Here is a 19,143-nt window from a genome sequence, read left to right as displayed (position 1 = left end):
TTAAAACTTCATTTACATTTTATATTACATTACATTTTGCAATTTACATTACATTTAATTTCAAGAAGGATTAAAAGAAAAAAAAAAGAACAAATCTGGCATTACTCTGAATGATCCTTGTGCTTTTGCATGCATTCTTTTGCGACTTAAATTTAGCCCAGCGTCCTAATCCCCTGCATTGTTCTGTTAGTTGGGAACAATGCTAGACATGTTTTTGGGTGCATAGCGCGCAGAGCTTCAACGTGGACAGAGTCAGGTCCAGTCCAAGTTCACCCCGCGCCACTGTGTCATCTGCCAGACACAGAGATGACTCACTGCACAACTGGAATCACGGGGGCTGCGGTGTCGGGTGTCCCATGCGCTAAAGAATAACCAATCAATGTCAAGAAAACAAAGTAAAGCACAAATTAGCCCTGCACAACTGGACATGGGAGACGTATGTGTGTAGAGTTTTGTTTCTCAGCTTAAAAGAGCTCAAGGAAGAAATGTGTGTTAGCCTTTGATGATGATTTGTAACCATCCTCAAAATTTTGGTACTTCCCTTTGCCTTCATTCAGTTTAATTCATGGTGATTAAAAAATATAAAAGAATTTCAATCATATTTTTCTTGTTGTTGTTCCTTTTCTGATCTTTCCCAAAGAAGAGGCAATACGTGGTCATGAAGTCATCAGGGACAGCGCCGCAGTGCCCTGTACAGACAGCTCTTTTAACACCCGCCATGTCCGCCTCACCCTCCTAAAACAATAAAGGGTTAAATTTCATTTGTTTTCACACATGTTAATCTCTGCTTGTAAAACTTACACAAGCCCAAGGAGGTGTTCTCATACAAAAATTCCTCAGTGAGTTTGTCAGGCGACGAGTGCGTGGCTGGAGTGAGTGAAATTAATGAAGTCTGTAATGGGTTATCAAAGAGGGGAACTCGATATCTGTGGCGGGGAACCCCACCTGTTTATGGGGAGACGCACTTGGTCCACACACACACATACACACACATACGCACACATCATAGTCTGCCAGACCAAAGAATTGCAGGTGGGGTTCAAATGCTCCCCCAACACCAGAACAACAGGTGGATAGGCATTTTTTATGATGTCTGCCCTCTCCATGTGTACGAGCAACATGAGACTTCAGAATTTCCTGCTAGAAACAAAGACAGACAGACAGACAGACAGACAGACAGACAGCCAGACAGACAGAGAACTGTATACCTTTTGTTGAGTGAAATGTTCATGTCTCAAATGGAGGTCACTTTGATTTAGACATTCAGTATTGTCAGTTATCCTTATAAACAAAATACATAAGATAATTCATCGACGCAGTGCAGTCTGTGAAAGTTTGACATCCGGTTGCTTCTCTGAATCCTAATTTTCCCAGAAAAAAAAAAAAAAGATCATGCAAGTTGACAGTTATTTCATTTTCAAGGAACCAGTGATACCAGTTTGTGTGTAATAAACAAACCACGAGACGGGTAGTAATCATGATCCCTAATGGCCACCACAGCTGACTGCACAAAGTAAAACCAAAAACCAAATCTCAATCAAGAGATAATCCAAGAAAAGTGTTTTTTGTTCTTTTGCAGACAGATAGGTTTGATATGATTCTGGTGTCTGTAGGCTAAATAGAAAGGTAGATCCCACAGGCAATTAGCGTAGCTTAGTGTAAAAATAGGGACCACGGGGAAAGAGCTAGCTAGCTTATGTCCAAAATAAAAAAATAAAAAATCCCCCTAGCAGCACCTTTAATGTTCACTATTTGTGTGTGTGTCAGTTATTTAATTTTAACAAAAAAATTTTTTGGTTTTATGGAAATAGCTGCTGCTTTTTGTCAACTAATGCACATAAGTGTAAGAAAGAGTTTTGAGAGTGGGGGCAGCAAACGCGGCTTGAAGAATTGGAGATTTGCGATATTTAACGTGGTGTACTGCATCTTTATTTCTTTCCTTCTGTGTGAATATCTGTGGTGCCACTGCGGATGAGGAGGAGGCTGTTTACAGATGGATTACTGAAGGTGATGTCACTATCTGCTGTAAGGAGCCACAATAAAGGGTGCAGGAGGAAAAAACACGGTTGTGCGTGCACCCTACTTACACAGTTCTGTTGGTCATCACTTGCTGTTTTGTTTTTGGTCTGTACACTGAACTTCAGTTTTTGTGCTCTTTTTCTGCCACAGCAGGAAGTGCTCTTTACTCAGTTCTGGAACATTTTTCACAAACAAAAGTCCCATTTAGGATCTACATCCCTTGAATCAATTCATGCAAAGTAAGTTTTATGAGGTGACAATTTCAAGATTTTATGAACTGATAATTTCCAGTCTAGGGGCTATTTACCTACCATTACTTTACCTAAGAGTCAACCACCCTGGTTATTTGCCATGGGCACATGCCAGTCATAGTGAGCCAAATGGCAGGATATATGGAACGCTTCAGTGAGCAGCCAAAGTGTAGGTAACACCCCTCCAAAACCACTTGGAAAATAGCACTAAATTTCCACTCCACATGCATTCTGGATATCAAGACACTGCACGCCTCGCTACATATGCACAGTTCCTCAGCTAATGGGTCTAAAGTGACTGTTAATCTGCAGAATATCAAAGAGTTATTTGCACGACTCGTAATGTCAGCCCTCCATCTACTGTGACACTTTTTCGTCTCAGGAAACCGATCCATGTTACTTAACGCTTGGAGCTTACATGTTGAATTTGCTCCTTCTTCAGTCTCACAAACACGTGAAATCAGCCTGAAGTCTGAAATGCAGATTATGTGGCATGGATGTGGATAAAGTGAGGAACGTTCTCCTCCAATGTGGCAACAGCTCAAACTGGACATGGTGGTTTTGACAAACTTTTTTGGGAGATAAAGCAGTTTCTGTTAAAGTAAAATTTAGGGTTTAAGGTTAATTCTGATTAATATCTAAGTTTTTGATATCATATGTATCAGTTGCATCTGACATATCTCCCCCACTGACATCATCAGTGGAGAAATATGTCGATTTAACAGTTGTTATTTTTGTGAGTTCACCTACAATAACCTGTACAGCTGCATCAGTTTCATCCATAGCTGTCGCCATTTTTGTGTTGCCATTTTTTTCTGGCTCTGGCGCACAAACATGACGTCCCCATTCTTAATCCTTTAACTGCGAATGCAAACTAGTAAAACATGAAGATAAATCGTGAGAGATAATATTGCAGCTGCAGGGAGTGCTGCTCTCCATAACACAGAAACACGGCCAACGCAAACTCCAACGTAGAAAACCCAGAGGAAAATAAAACGCGCCCTTTCAACACAGTAACACTCACACTGCATTTACAAGTTATTAAAAAGCTGAACAATTATGGAAACCATATTTCAGTTGTAATCGTCCATTTGATACTTGTGGTGTTGCGCACACATATTTCATCGCTGGGGCCTGAAGGAGTTCTTGTGATTCACTCACTGAAATGCAAGCATCCACTTTTAGTTTTTTTCTTCTTTAAAATGAAGCCAGAACAAACTTTATTTTGTGCTCCTCATGAGTTAGACTGATTAATACAATGTGTTATTTCAAATCAGTTTTGATTGGATACTCTGCGCTTGACAAATGAATTCAATTTGTTACTTTTGACATCCATATTGTGTTTAATCTCAGCATGCTAGAATCACAGAGAAATCCATTACAACTTTTGTATTTAACTGCATTTCTTTCATTTTTCCAACTTTTACAGAGAGTTAATAAAATTTGGTCTCTATAGAAACCTAATCACCTCAGTAAAACATGCTCATCACCAAGGTCATCAGTCAGTCATGTCTGTTGTAACTATGTCTCCCAACTAAACTTTCCATTAGTTTTCCAAACACCCCCACCACTCTGTACTTTCCATCCCACTGAACTGTGGAGCATGCACTAATACCCCGGGCTCATCATATTATGTACCTTAAGTTCATCTATATACAGTATGTCCTAAATCACTATACAGAAGTGCTAATCATTTTCAGTGCACAAGGGCCAGCGTATAGTCAGATCAAAGTTAAGCTCAATCGTAGCAGGAATTTGTTACCCTCTGGGTTATTTTTAGGTTCTCCTTGCTAACTATCTGCCTTTTGGACTTGATTGGAGATTAGCGCTGTTTTCATTCTGGCGCTGAGTAAACATCCTTCCATTTATTTTCGAGCTCTGAATCCTCCCACTGCGGCTAACTGGATGGGCACCTGCTATTTTTGGGAGGATATGGGGGTCCTCTAAAGAGAGACAGGCTTGTTTTACACCCTGATCAGAATCTATAAATAATATCTGTGTGTGTGTGTGTGTGTGTGTGTGTGTGTGTGTGTGTGTATGGGGGGTGTAAAAGGGTATGTGTGGGTGATGATGTGTGTGTATGCGGTGTGTGTATATGCATGCTGAGCATATGGGTGTGTATATGTGTATGTCTATGTGAAGCAGAGAAACTAAGACTGACACAAGTGAGTGTTGAAATCTAGCAACATGTACTGTAAAGTTTCCTCTTGTGGTGTCAGTTTGACGGTTGGAAGAGTTGATGATTATTTTTAGGTGATTAGCTGCTTTGCTATGTTAACAACTTAAAAAAAAGTCATTATAATACTTATATTCTAAATCACTAATTGATTATGAGGCACATCTCTCCTAGCATTGATTTTGTTGTAAACTATGTTGATTATTGTATTAAAATACATATAAACTACTCTTACTAGAACCAAACATATTCTCAGTATGTTGCCTGCATGAAATATTCAGATTTTGTGTCATTGTTGTGTTGTTTTATTTTAGGCAATACATTTGCAGTGAACCACACAGGTTGGAGAGCTGCTGCTGCTGCTGTGGGTTGAAACATTCAAACATGTTGAATTTCTGGCCACACCTCAGGCAGTGATGTCACAGCAGGTGTTTGCCATCAGCTGTCAAAGGCAAACAGTTGTTGTGACATCACTAGTTGGAGCGTGGTCTATGTTGAAACTGCTTGAGGGTCTGAAATTATGGAGCTGCACAACTGCAGTGTTCTGCTCTTTGTATTGAACACCGCCTCAAACAAAAATCAAGTTTTTAACCTTGTTAATATGTAAAAGAACAACACCCACTACTGCTGTGTCAGCGACTGCCACTTACAAGCTAACAAACAACATAAACAGATAAAAGATGTTATCTGTGCTGACTGATATTGGTGCACTACAGACTCCTCATGTAAGTCTGGGTCTGACTGAAGCTCCAACATGTGGCTGAGTCTCTCCAATGTTTCCTCTAACGCTAGCCGTCTTGATACACACTGCTCTTTCACCTAGCGCCTAGCATAGCTAGGTTGACCTAGCCTGTCAACCTCGTGCAAGCAGAGGTGGTGGACGGGGCACGATGGCCTGATCCAGAATTTCTCTATAAGGAAGTAAGTGTATGTGCTTCCAGGCCCCTTTCCAGTTACTTTTTATGTTAAATAAAATGTTCATCATAGCAGAGTATTTTTACATATTGTGTCTGAAGGTGAACTTTAAGTGTGTATTAACAATTTTAACAAATAGAAAACAGCAGGTCGACAAGATGCAACAAAACAAAAAAAAAGTTATTTTATTTTTTAGAATTGCTTGATGTAAGTGAGATATCAGGGTTTATTTGATTCAATGTAGATTTTCCCTTGAAATGTTCAAATGAAACCTGCTCTCAATATGCTGCATGTGCACAGCTGTGCAGTGAGTTAAACAGATGAAGACAGAAGTTGGCCTTTGTAGTTTTTACTGGAAGTAATTACAAAACTATGAGGACAATGTTGGACAAGAAATTCTATTGTGACTGCAAATAAGAAGAAAGATGAGATACCATGCAGTGTGTAAAGTTGTCTGTGATAAAAATGACCACAGTAACAAGGAAACTGATATCACAAAACCATAGATTGTCAACTTAGCCCTCTTGCCTTTTGTACCAGGGTGAAATAAAGCCACATCAACATTAAGTCACCATGGGAAGTGCAACACAGTTGAAACTAAAGATGTAGAGTGTGTAAGAATAAAAGTAAAAACATACGTCTGACAGCAGTAGTTTAAGAGTTACTCAGATTGTTGTATATTAGCAACACATTAGCATCAGATAGATAGTAGGCTAGCTTAGTTAGCGACAAATTCATATAATTACGAGTCAACAATCACAGACCAGTTGTAATACAAACCTAAAGATAATGCTCTCACAAGGGCATTGTGTTGGTGCACATAAAGACAATTATCAGTATTTACTTAGTCACAGGCCTGACAAGATGGGATATATATATATATACATATAATATGTATATATTGTCAGTTAAACTGCTTTAGGACTGCACCAGTAGTAGTTGCTATAGCAAAAAAATGTTCAACTGAAACCTGCTGGTGGCAGGATACATAAAAACATTCACTTTGAAAATAAAATTTAAAAAATGGATTATAAATAATCTAATTACATGAATGTTGACCTCCTGAACAGAAATAATGTGAACAGTAATGTTCTCTGCTCGTAGCATGTGAGGGCCAGCACAGGCCTGACAGCTGGTCTGCTTCAGGACTGTGAAGGTTATGATCACAGTGACTGATTTCTATCTCACCACTCACCCAGTCAACATGGCCTCGAGACCCCAGCTCAGACCCTCAGACAGCTGGACCCTGGTTCTGGTTTCACTACTAGTTTGCTCAGTCAAACTACAAACTGGAGTTCGTTGTCACATATTTTACATGTCCATGTACCATGTCTCTATGGCTCTGTCTATATGCCTCTAGACAGACTTATCATACTTAATAACTTATACTGGTAAATAATTGTACTGACACTTGTTGCACAACAGTATCCACATACTGTGAGAGTAGATATTATAAAGAATAGGGAGTAAAGCTTTTTCCTTCTGTCTTTTTCTTTTCCTGAGCAATGTCGATTTTTTTTTTCCTCAAAGCACTCCTCCCCCTCCTCTTTTCCTCCCCCTTCCTTCTACTTTCTCCACTACTTTCCCTTGCCCCTTCGCGCCAGCTGTGGTCTGCACAAAAACTGATTTTCAGAGTGTTAACCACCATGTTCTTCCTGCCGACGGCAGGATTTCATTTGCAGAGCACAGGGGGCCAATATCTAGGGTAATTCCCAGGGTTTAGTGCCACTGATCTCTTCCCAGCTCACCTTGGGGAGAAAAATTAAAGCGGCGATAAGGCCTTACCCTGCCCAGGACTGTGTTCACCCTGTGCTGTCCACTGCCTCGCTGCTGTCAGCTACTGGAGGCTCACACAGATAACACCTGGTCAGTCTCATATTCACAGTCTGTAGGTATTTGTACACAAACTAAAGGTAATATGCCAGAGAAAATCTGCTAAATATTAACACTTCTTATGAAGACTTTAAGTTCTTTTCTTGTTTTATTATGTGTATCACTGAACAGTCAAGCCTTATAACTAACACTAGGAGATTTCAGTATAAAAGTATGAAGTCATTTATTTTGTAACAACTTCCTGTCACCCTTGTTCAACGAAGGCTAACTAAGCTCACAGCTTTGTGTTTAATTGTGTATTAATGTGTAAAAGGTAACATGAATGCTAACTGTCATGTTGTTAACGCCAAGGTTTCAGATTACAGTTATATAACTATAATTCTATTAAAAGTTCTTCAATTTAAAATTGAAGAACTTTCTCAGGTCTGTGACACAAACAGATGAGAAAAACAGGTAGTAGCCTGGTGTTGCAAAAAAATGGTGCAAAATCAGTTAACTTATGATATTTACGCTGTTAACTGCCAATGAAATTCCATAGACACATATATATAGCCACGTTCCCGGAGTGGCAATTGCTTCATGACAGATAATTGTGCTTTCGGATATTATCATTATTGAGATATCTCATTCTCTCACTGTTTAAAAGGACCCCAACATGTTTAACCCTCCCTGAAGGGGGGGGGGGGGGGGGGGGTACAGTAGTTTTCCCTTGTATATTTCCATCCTCTCAGCAGCAAATTACTTTTCTACCATTTGATGAAAACCTTGTCCATGACCATTTTTAGGACTTGGATAAATGTCATTCCCCGTAAATGTGACATCTACAAAAATCCTAATTTAATTTCAAATGTGTTCAAACTGACAGCATTTCATTTAGAGGAGGGAGAGACACATTAACAAATGAAATGTCAAAAGATTGAGTCACTTTTTTTTTTTAACAATTCAATCACAGTGGGGAGATGTGTGATTTCCATGTACAGTATGTTAAATGGAATATAAAACTGGTTTGCCTAGCTACTTATGAGGAAATTAAAAAGAAATAAAAAGTTTCTTCCAAGTTTTTCTGGTTGGTGGTCCATTCAAGGACGGCGCTCGTCATTGCTCTGCTATTGCACCTCAACTGTGTGATGGGAGCAATTAAAGGCAACATCTTGCTAACCATGTGCTCAGGCTCAGCACAGTGGAAGTGGAAAATAAATAGGTTCAGGAAACACACATGCTTTATAGCTGCATTTATTCACTTATACAGACATTTACTATTTCTTTTCAGTTACATCCAAGATGAGTGAAATATAGGAGGAGAAATAGCAATAATCCTCTGACACCTTCATGCATATTCTTCTTCAAACCGTCTTTGAAAGCATGCACAACCACACACACACAGTTTATTCCCTCTCACTGGGAGAGGGGGATCCTGGAAAACAATCTATATCTGCACATCGGGGGTGGGGTGTTTTTTTGGGGGGGGGGGGGGGGGGGGGGGGGGCTTGTGGGCTTAAGTGAAACCAAATGAGCTGATGTCTCCCTGATTAAATGCATAAGTTATTGTTTCTTAAAAAAATGCATCACATCATTTTCTCTCTCTCTCTCTTTTTCATACATGACATGACTGCTGGTTTGACATTTGACAGAGAGCGCCGCAATGTGTTTCCAATCGGCGCGAGATGTGAAGGCCACGGTGGGACATGCATGCTGCCCTTTGAAATGATGCACCAGGAGGAAAACATAAACAAATGTTTGCCACCAAGCACGTTCAGATCCCCCTCCTCCACCCACCCACCGCCCGCCCACCCCCGCTCTCCAGAAAGCCACAGCCTCACATGTGACACATTACCAGGGAGGCAGAAAACATGTTTTTGGAATTAAACTATTACGAGCCCTCCAAACAAGATAAATTTCCTAATTGGCTCCTTTCACAACATTTACATATTGCCCTTTTTTTCCCCCTGTGAGGTGGGTGTTGTTCGTTTGCTGGGTGTCAAGTAGAAGTGTCCCATGGAGGTAAAGTTTATAAGGGGGGACAGAACCACACTGGGAGAAAAAGAGCGGCCGCGTCGACATACGAAGCAAAACAAACAGTCTGACTTCTAAGCCTTGGCAGACCCTGCTGACGGGCCCTTTGGTTTCTCAGCTTTCCTCCCAGATGCCTTTCAAGCCTTTTATTCTGTTTTTTACTGGCATTCTTTTTTTTTTCTTTGCACTGCTTCAATAATCCCCACAGAGATAGACTCAAAAAGAGAGCGAAGGGAGTAAGACAGAAATAGAGGGGTACAAGGCACAGTGTGAAAGTGGTAGAGCTCCGTATGCCACTTTCAATCAGCTATACGCTACTTTTGAAGACACAGCCACACACACACATGCACATATACAATACTGCCATAACAATACACATAGCCAACGTGAAATGATACTCTCAAAATGGCCAACCCAAAATAGCTTCACACCGCACTTTAACAGCTCCTCACTTTCGCTGTCAAGTTGAGCAAACACAGACGTCACGACTATCAGAGGAGTCGTCCCTCTCCCTCGTCCCCTGCCCACTTCTGAGACGCTGCTGCTGCGGCGGCTGCTGCTGCTGCTGCAGTGAAACTCAATCTATTGTTTGATGTGAACAGACAGATTGTCTTCCAAATACTTTGTGTAAACAACCCTCGTTTTAACCTTCCCCAAAGTGTGACTTAATAAAGATGAAAACACAAGGTGTCCGTTTCCCCCTCGCTGGGGAGGCTGAATGAGAACCACATGCGTAAATACACCCCGGTGCGCGGCGCTAAGTGTGTGCATGAGAGGAGAAACAGTAATCAGATTGGTTTCCTGTGACAAACAATAACATTTATTTTAAACCAGCAGCATTTTTTCTCAGGCAGAGGCAGTAGCTCCCATGATAATCAGAGCCAGACTTGTCTCGGCTCCGAGACATTGGGATGTTGCTACCTAGCTGTCTTTGGACCAGCAGGGCAAGTGGGAGGTCACATTAGCGCTGGTGTAAGACAAGAAGGTATTGCTCTTCAAGACTAGCTTTTGTTTGGAGGAGGATTCAGGGGAAGGAGATCATGGGTGATTATTTTAAATATGGCACTTAAAGGTTTTATCAGCTGGGCTTTTACTGGGATTTTCCTCTCCATAAAAAAAAAAGTACAACTTATTAGCGCCTGGCCTGAAGTGCAGCACTCATATATGCTTTAGCATCAAGAGTTGTAGGTTAATAAAATGTTTGATTCTTGCCTTTTTAAGTTACTGTTTTTCAACTGCACATTCATTATTAGTTCAAATGTGGCCACACATACAGATTCCAGGTTCTTCATGATCTGGTAATTAAATAATTTTGTATTGTCTTTCAGTAAAATAGGAGCAGACTGATAAATTGGCTGATGTATCAACCAGGATTGGCTTATTGCAGATATGTCAGGATTGGATTATATGTGTCGGCCAATTAGTGACAAGACATTGCAGAACAGAAATGTGAGAATATGTTTGTGATAACTGAGACAGTGCTGCCATGACATAAATTATCCAGGAGAGATCACTGACAGGTGTGTTGTTCAACTGTAAAATGTTCTGCTCAGCACATGTCTTGAATGCTGATATCTGTTTCGGCCTCAAAAAGTATTGATCGGGCCTAAGTGAAATGAATCAAACTTGATATGCTCATCAACGTCTGTCCAAGCCAATTATAATAAAAACAACAACAAGATGAGTCAGTGAGGTTTTGCTTTACAAATTGGAAGCTTATCATCTAATGTAAGCTGTTACAGCTGAACACAGTTCATTGCACTTGTGCCATATCATCATGTATGTTGATATCAGAAAAAAATGCTTATTGATACTAATTCCAGCCATATTGTATAGCTTAAGTGACATATAATACATGTATAATATATAATATAAATGCTCTTGTGAAGGTTTTGAGAATAAAGGGTGATATTATTAGGAAAATATTTCACCTCTTGCTGCATATATGTTTTAAGCAGTCCCTATGAGGATCTACTTTAATTATTTAATGTGGAAGCTTATCTCAGTTTCCCTCCATTTTCATAATGAGTGATAGCTTTGGTGCCCCATGTAGCTCAGCTTAACTGTGATCAAGTGGAGGCCTGTGGGAGCTCCCAGCACGCTTACAGTCCCTTAACAGAGAAACGCGCCGGCGATGATGGATCACACGGTTTTCATCACAAACTCATACGAGTGTCTGCTCGCTTCAACTTAAGGGCTTCTGACCTAAGAGCCCCCACCCCCCCGTTGGGGTGATTTTAGTTGGACAAATTTCAACTCCTACAGGGTCTGTGCCGGCTGTGAGGGGAGTGGCTGCAAGACTCATCTGCCTCTTATTACGCACCCAAATTGAGTACGTACACAGTGGATGTGTTAATGGATAGAAATGCGGTGCAGGGACATGGCGTGCGGGGCTGGTAAAGAGAAACTTCTCCCATAGCCTGTTAGACTGCCAAGGTAGCCAGAACTCTCAGTTTATCTCTGCTATTATATCTAGTGTTGTGTTACTTGGCAGAGGTTGGAAACTCAGATATTTCTGTGTTATTTATTTACACACTGCACATGTGAGTATGTTCCTTAGAGACGATTGAAGAACTTTAGAAATGTACAGTATTTCCCTTCCTACTTTCACTTTTGTGGCCTGCTGATGTGACCTAGAATTACATGCCAAATGCTAATATTGACTTCAGTAGATTCCAAAGACTCGACCCAGCTGCTGTCATTTATAGGCATTACAAAACGGGCATTTGCTGAAAAGAGGACCACCACAACCCTGACTACTTGCCGATACTTACCTGACTACTTAAGAAAATTTGTAAATTAACACTGTCCACCGAAGAAATGTAGATATTACATTTTGGTTTTGCTGGTATTCACTGTTAAAATAAAAAATTTCACCCAGCAAACAACTTATTTTGTAGATTTCCGGAGAGCTGTGCAGGGAAGTAATAAAAATGACTGCCCTGTTTTGAAATCCACTGGCTAATTTCACGAGCGGATGAGAAAATTAGTTTCGCACGCTGTGTGAAGTGGGTGAGGATTACCTTGTGAGGGCTGTTAGTGGCGGGCGCAGTGCAAGCAACCTATGGCCACAGTGTGGAGAAACTCTCATGGCAACAGCCAGTGCCAGTTGTTTGATACTGTAGCTTGGCATGACGAGCGCCTCACTGAGCCCACAATGGATCGTGCATGACCACCACACTTAAATATAGAAGCACAGGCAGCAAAACTGCAGCTATTCTACCAGTAGCTGGTGGAAGGCTCCATTTCCCAAGTAGTGTGCTTACTAACAGGACTTTTTCACACTGAAAAAAAGCCTCAGCAGCATGTTAAAAGGCAGTCAACTGATCACTTGTTCACTATTAACATATCTCAGATACGAAAATCCAATAAAAAGAAAATGTAATCAGGCAGCAATTGTGGTGCCCACGAAACGTATTTTCTGTTGCTGTTTAGATGTATAAATGTAATTTCTAGTTGAATTATGGGAATTGCATGAGTCAAAGGCCAAGATATGCATCAAATTCTACGTTTTTTTCTCTTCAGGTCCCCCAAGTTTATAGAAGGGTAATGCTAAATCACTGGAGTACCCTTTTAAAGGACAATTTCCTCTTTTCCTGCTGAGAGTTGGATAAGATAAGATCTATACCACTCTCATGTCTGTATGCTAAATGTGGAACCTGATTAGCTTAACTGAGCGTTAAGACTAAAAGCAGGGGGAAACAGCTAGCCAAGCTGTCCAACGTTATAAAAAAAGCACCTCTGAGGTGATCCATTAACACGTATCATGTTTAAAATATATACATACACATAAATGTTAAGTTTGTCATGAGTTACATGATATAAATATTTCTTGGCGACCAGAGGTCTTACCTGCAGTCATTATGCTAAGCCAGGCTAATCACCTCACGTGTCATGCTAGCTGCACAGGCCACTTAACACACAGTCTTTCCATCTAACTCTCTGCAAGAAAGAGAAGCACAGCTGGTTCGTACTCGTGGTGCACAAGTTCATATTTAACACTTAAGCAATACGTCATTTATGAAAAGCATTTACACCAGTGTTGTGGTTCCTGTGCAGTATTCTGCACAGTAATCAATATCATGTAATAAATATGACATCCAGTTAATTAAGTGCTAGTCGTGCCCCACCCACTGAGCTGCACAGGACCATACTCCATGCATCACATATTACTGTGCTGGTCCTTGTAATCAAAGATGTTAGTGAACTGTCTCAGTTAACCAAAGACAGGTGAACATCCTGATGGTTTAGTCAGATAACAGGATAGAGTCACAGGGATACTGGAATGCATCTGACAAACTATGTTTTGCCATTAAAAGACAATCAAACAGCAAATGTTCTGGTATTCAGATGATGCAGTGAAAAACTGGAAAGGGAGTGAGGATTAGAAACAGCTTGGAGTGCAAATTGAATTAGCCCTTTTCAGATGACTTGGGTTAGAAATGAAATGTCATCCTCGCCCATGCAGGCAGAAATGCAAAACATGTGAATGTGAAGAGCATCTTTTTTTTCTCTCTTTCTTTCTTTCTTTCTTTCTTCCTTTCCTTTTTCTATGCTGACTCTTCTTACTGTACTAAAATGTGTGAGGCATAAATCATCACAGTGAGGATGAGAACCAGCCGCTTGTGGCTCCTCGACACAAACAGACTCATACTAGATAGTGAGTCGTGCTGCTGTGTTCGAATTGTGTGACACAGCTTTAACCCTGCTCGGACAAATTACCTCCTATGGTGCTGCTGCTCCCACCAAGCAACAAAAAAGACAGGTCACAAGACTGATTCATTACTTACTGGAACTATGGTTTGCATTAATCATTTCTGTGTTTATGAAAAAAAATATACCATTCAGTTAAAGTTCGACCCCCAAAATATCCAAGCAAGTAAATATAATAGATCTTCCTTATAAAATAATGAAATAAAGTGAAACTGCATTGAAAAGTGAAATGTCATCATTCTATATTACAAGGACGGAATATGAGGGCAATAATCATTAGTTCTCTGCTAGGGATGCTTGCATCGGAGTAATAATCCCCCAGTAAATCTGAAATTCAAACTGAAGGGTGTTTTAGTGAAGCTGGAGCTCAAGTACGCAGCTTGTAGACAAAGTGATTGTGTTTCACTGAGGCATGAGCCGTTCTGTCACTGTTTTTATAGACCTACAATCCCAACCTGCCGGAGAACTACTTTTTTTTTTTTTTTTTTCCACCCTCCACGAGAAAGTTATATGCAGCTCCCTGGTGCTGGATTTGAAGTTGATATGCAAGACTCATCGAAGTTAATAATGCTGGGAGCAGACGAGTGGAAGCGGGCGGTGTGTTTCTCTGCTCCCCTGGCTCCTGCCGTGATGGTGTTATGGTTATGACACCAGAAACTGGCTCGAACTATGGATCCGTTTTTCATAAGCTGGTTTTGGTGAGAACACACAGACTCGAGTCATAACAGTATGATCATGTAACAAGAATTTGTGTTTTATCGTCTCACTGATGCATCTCAAATATGTATGAAGTGGAATGTGTTATTGTTATTATTATTATTATTACTTTTATTATTACTTAGTTAGTGTCTAAATGTCTCTGTGCAGTGATATTTTGTAACATTCATCAATGAGGAAAAACCTTTAGCTCTTTGTGGGGTAAATCTTCTTCATGTCCCAGGAATTCATATAAATGTTGCATGATGTTTAGGTCTGGTGACTAACCTGTATGACTATATGTCCACAAAATCACTGCTGTATATATAAAGCGGTTTCTACTGGGGCACTGAAATTTTTACTTACTTATGAATCATCATTGGGGGAATAGTGTTTGTGGCATAGGCTATAAAAAAACAAACCAAAAACATTGCAGAAGAAGAACGCTGCAGAAGAAGAGTACGAGAAGAAGACTATGGTAGTTGACGTAATAAAAAAGAGCACCATGCAAACCTCGAACAATGGGAAACAATGTAGAAAATGTGATGGAAATATGGCAGCTGTGTTTGTTTCATGTAACCATTTGAGGAAGGTTACGGTCTCCCCATTGCCCCATGCAGACTTCATATCATTTCATCTGCCAACATTTTTTTAGTCTCTTTAGTCTCCAAAGCTTCAGTGGACATTGAAGTCATTTATTCGGTAATGCTGTTTCCATTGCCCCTCATTGCAGTTTGTTTTTATCAGCACACCCACTTTTCAGCCAAATGTAACATTTTATAGGAAGTTTTATTATGGTATGTCATAAAAAATAGTTTCTAAAGGTATATTTTGCAGTTTATATTTGGCTTTAACATGTACTTTACTTATACTTAGTATTTAAACTTTCATTTTCTTTGTCCTTTGTTGTAAAATATTTTCATTCTATACAAAAACGCTCTAAAATTAAATTAGCCTCGCCTGAATTTGTATTCTGAGAGAGAAAACGAGAGAGACAGAATCATTTGGGTTTCTAAGGTGCCACATATTTTTTTTTTTTTTTGGAGCCAGCGTCTAGCAGCCACTAGTGGCACATTTCAATCGTGGCTGTGGCTTTGGTCTTGGTAAAAGATGACCACTATCATCATGTTTAACAACACATATTGATTAATAAAGTTCTATCTATTTAGTCAACACCAAAAATGAGACAGTCAGTATCGACCGAAGAGAATAGAATAACTTGATATTTGTTTTCATGTCTCTGGACTTCAGGGTGCGTGGTGGTTACACATCCTTGTTTATGCAATTTGGTGCCTTAGCTCTGAGAATGAATTGTTTGCCAAGTCAGCCAGTCTTTGTGAAGCCCATTATGTAAAATCTTTCCTTTTTCAAAATGCTGTTGATAGGAGGCCTTATGTTGGTGGTATTTAACAGCTACTTTCTAAAAGTCATCCATCCCTGTTGTTGAGCTGTGGCCTCTGACCACTGATCCCCTTTGGTGATGAGGTTTGTTTGTGTTTGTCTCGATGTCGTGAATTTCTCCAGTTTCCATAGTCTCATGTTGTTGTGATACTTCATTTGAAATATTAATATTAAAGTCATTATCTGGGTCAAAACTGACACTTTAATGCAACTGTAACTTTACTGTAGCTGCCATGAGTTTTTGATGGAGGCTTAAAAAGTAATGCTGCTAACAGGACGTCACTTACTGTCACTTCCCTAAAAGGCGTATCTGGAGCATAGTCAGTATAGGTGGGGGGTGGGGGTGTGTTTTACTACAGATACAAGGCACATGCTGTACGGTGATGATGGGTCTGAAACTAGGTTATCCATCACCGGCCGTCCTCAGTCCACGGGTCCCGGGCCAATACCACATCCATTATCAGGTTGTGGGGATACAACAGAGAAAATGAAAGGGCTTTTTCCCAACAGGAGACTGCATTAAAAACGTATGGACGGATGTGAGAGTCTGGCAGACCTACTATACTCTTCACCCTGAGGACACAAACTCAGGAATGTCTTCTTGTAGATGATAAAATAGTGCTCAGGGACAAAAATTGATTATAGCTGACTCTTAACCAAACATAATGTGCAAGAGTTTTACCTTTCAGAAGCAAAGAATATGCACCATTGAATTAAAAAGAATCTACTTTTTTAAACTGAGCTATACTCTATAAACAAATATATGAATACAAAATGTTTTGCAATAGAAATTCATGCATCTTTGCAGAGAGTACAGTGTAAAGAAGATCTATTTTCCTCTGCAACATGAGGCAGAAAAGAAGAAAAATCCCACCACGACTTGGCCAAAAGTGCTTTTTCATATTGTAAATTAAGGAGAAGACTGTGGCTTTCAAAGCAAACCATTATGATAGTTAACATAGAACCACTTAAAAGGCCAGCTGCGGGAGTGACGTGAATAATAGTGTTTAATTTGTCTAATCTTAGCAGGAGCAGTGGGTGGCTGGGGTTGGGGTGCGGGGGGGTGGGGTGGGGTGGGGGAGGGGGTCGCTGTTACCATGCTTGGCACTTGAAGAGAGCTGCTTCCACCACAATGTGGTGCAAATGCCCTAAATTATCGTTTGGCTGTGTTGCTGTTGTTTTTTGTGCCTCTTGCCCTTTCATTTGTAGTTTGTCTGTTGTTACCGTGTGTGCACAACAGACAGAGATAGTGGGGCTACTGTGGAAAAGTTAGCGCAGGAGGAAGTTTGGCACGTGAACGCTTGAATGAGGAGATGATTTTCTCTTTCTTTTTCAAGGGGGCTGTAATTTGCCCGAGCGCTATAAAATCCCTATAAATAAATAATTTAAGAACTTAACAGATGTAGTTTGGAAAGTATTTACAAGGGCAAGTTCCTCTGACCCTTTTCGCTGCAGCAGAGACATTCACTTGGCCACATTATAACGTTACATGTACGGTGAGCCTTATTTAAAGTGTCAATAAAATTGTCTGCTTTTGGAAGCAGGTTTGAATGTGGCTGCTCACAGTGTGAGTGGTTTAAAAATACAAAATAATGCAGATATCAACAGTTTTGCGAGTATTCATCATCCAAGGGCTGTGGTTTATGCTGAGCTATATTTCCTTTATTTTATTTTCCTAACTGAATTCAGCGCCGCTGCCTCTTGTGTTGCACCAGCCAGCACTAGTTTGGCAGTGGAAAATTCACTGCTGATTTTTATACTGCTTGTTTTCAATTTGACACAGTTTTACTTTCCTGTAAAAGACGGTCCTGGAGCCGAGACATCTCCTGTGATTCACCCAGCCCCTCTCCTCAGTGTTGGTTTGCGTTGGAACAGGAGATGTTGCTCTATGCTACAAGCAGCTAGATATTCTCGTACTATTTATTGTTATAATCCCTCAGCACACATTATAATTATGTGACAGAGCTAATAGTGCGCTGAAATGTAAACTCGTGTGACATCAAATACGTGTATAAGATTTAAGAGGGGCTTTAAGAAAAAGGAAGAAATGTCTTTTAAGTGTGAAAAGATAAACATTAATGTCATCTGCAGCTTTAACAAAAACAAATCATGGCCATGAGCACCCAACGTAAAGAGGAGAAGGCACATACTGCAGGGGCAAGCCGTGTGTGTCTGCGCGCGTGTGTGTGTGTGTGTGGATCTCACCTAAATTAAACCATGTGGCCACCAAAAGTCCCTCACCACTCTCCCACCCCCTCCACCCACCTCAATCTCCTCGTTCCTTCATCCCAGACCTCTCATTGACCTTCCAGGCGCTCATTGTCCCAAAGTGAGACTTGATTACTGGCCTAAGCCCTGTGAAGGTTCGCCTCAGTGGCCACAGCTGATCTTTTATACTAATTTCGGATTAATGTGGGGTCTGCAACACTGCGTAAACACAGCCACTGAGAAGGCCCCTGCCACACAGAGCTAAACATTAATCCTCCTTAATGCTGAGAGTCAACTTCCAGTCCTTATCAGAATTTGTCTTAATCTCTGCCTAGGCTGTACAAAACTCCACTGCTCAATAAGTAAAATGTACACCACCAAACAACAAATGAGCCAATGAGCTGTGCTGGAACAGAGAAAAAAGAAAAGCACAATATAGTGGCGAAGAATAGAAATGAAGCCAGACTTACCTTAGAGATCTTTAAAACACTTGTCCTGGTTTGCAGATTCTAAATGAAGATTTAAGGTAGACAAAAGAGGATAGCAAAGACTGCACTTTCTGCCTGTGATCAAAAAGTTAAATTCTAGCTTTGTTGTGTGCAAATTTTAGTCTTTCATTCCTCAATTTCAGCCACTGCCACAAGCATGTTTTCAGCAAATTTCCCCACTCTCTGTCTCTCTTTCTTATTCTTCTCTCTCATGCCGTTACAAATCCACTGATGTGTGGGTTTTGACCATGTGGGTCCTAGTCCCTGTCTAGTCTAGCGCCCTTCCCTAGACTGAGTTCGCTTGTCTGTAATTTTCTCAATATGAGATATGTGATATATTATTTCAGCAAATATCTAGGCTCAGTTCAGCAGCGTTTCAAATACTTTGATTTATGACTGGATGTTTTTGTATCATAACCACTGGCATATT

Source organism: Trachinotus anak, unplaced genomic scaffold, assembly GCF_046630095.1.
Source record: "Trachinotus anak isolate AG129_WGS33_773 ecotype Australia unplaced genomic scaffold, CSIRO_AGI_Tana_v1 ptg000021l, whole genome shotgun sequence".
Lineage (NCBI taxonomy): Eukaryota > Metazoa > Chordata > Actinopteri > Carangiformes > Carangidae > Trachinotus > Trachinotus anak.
The sequence above is the reverse complement of the archived record's forward strand: the minus strand, read 5'-3'. Positions refer to the sequence as shown.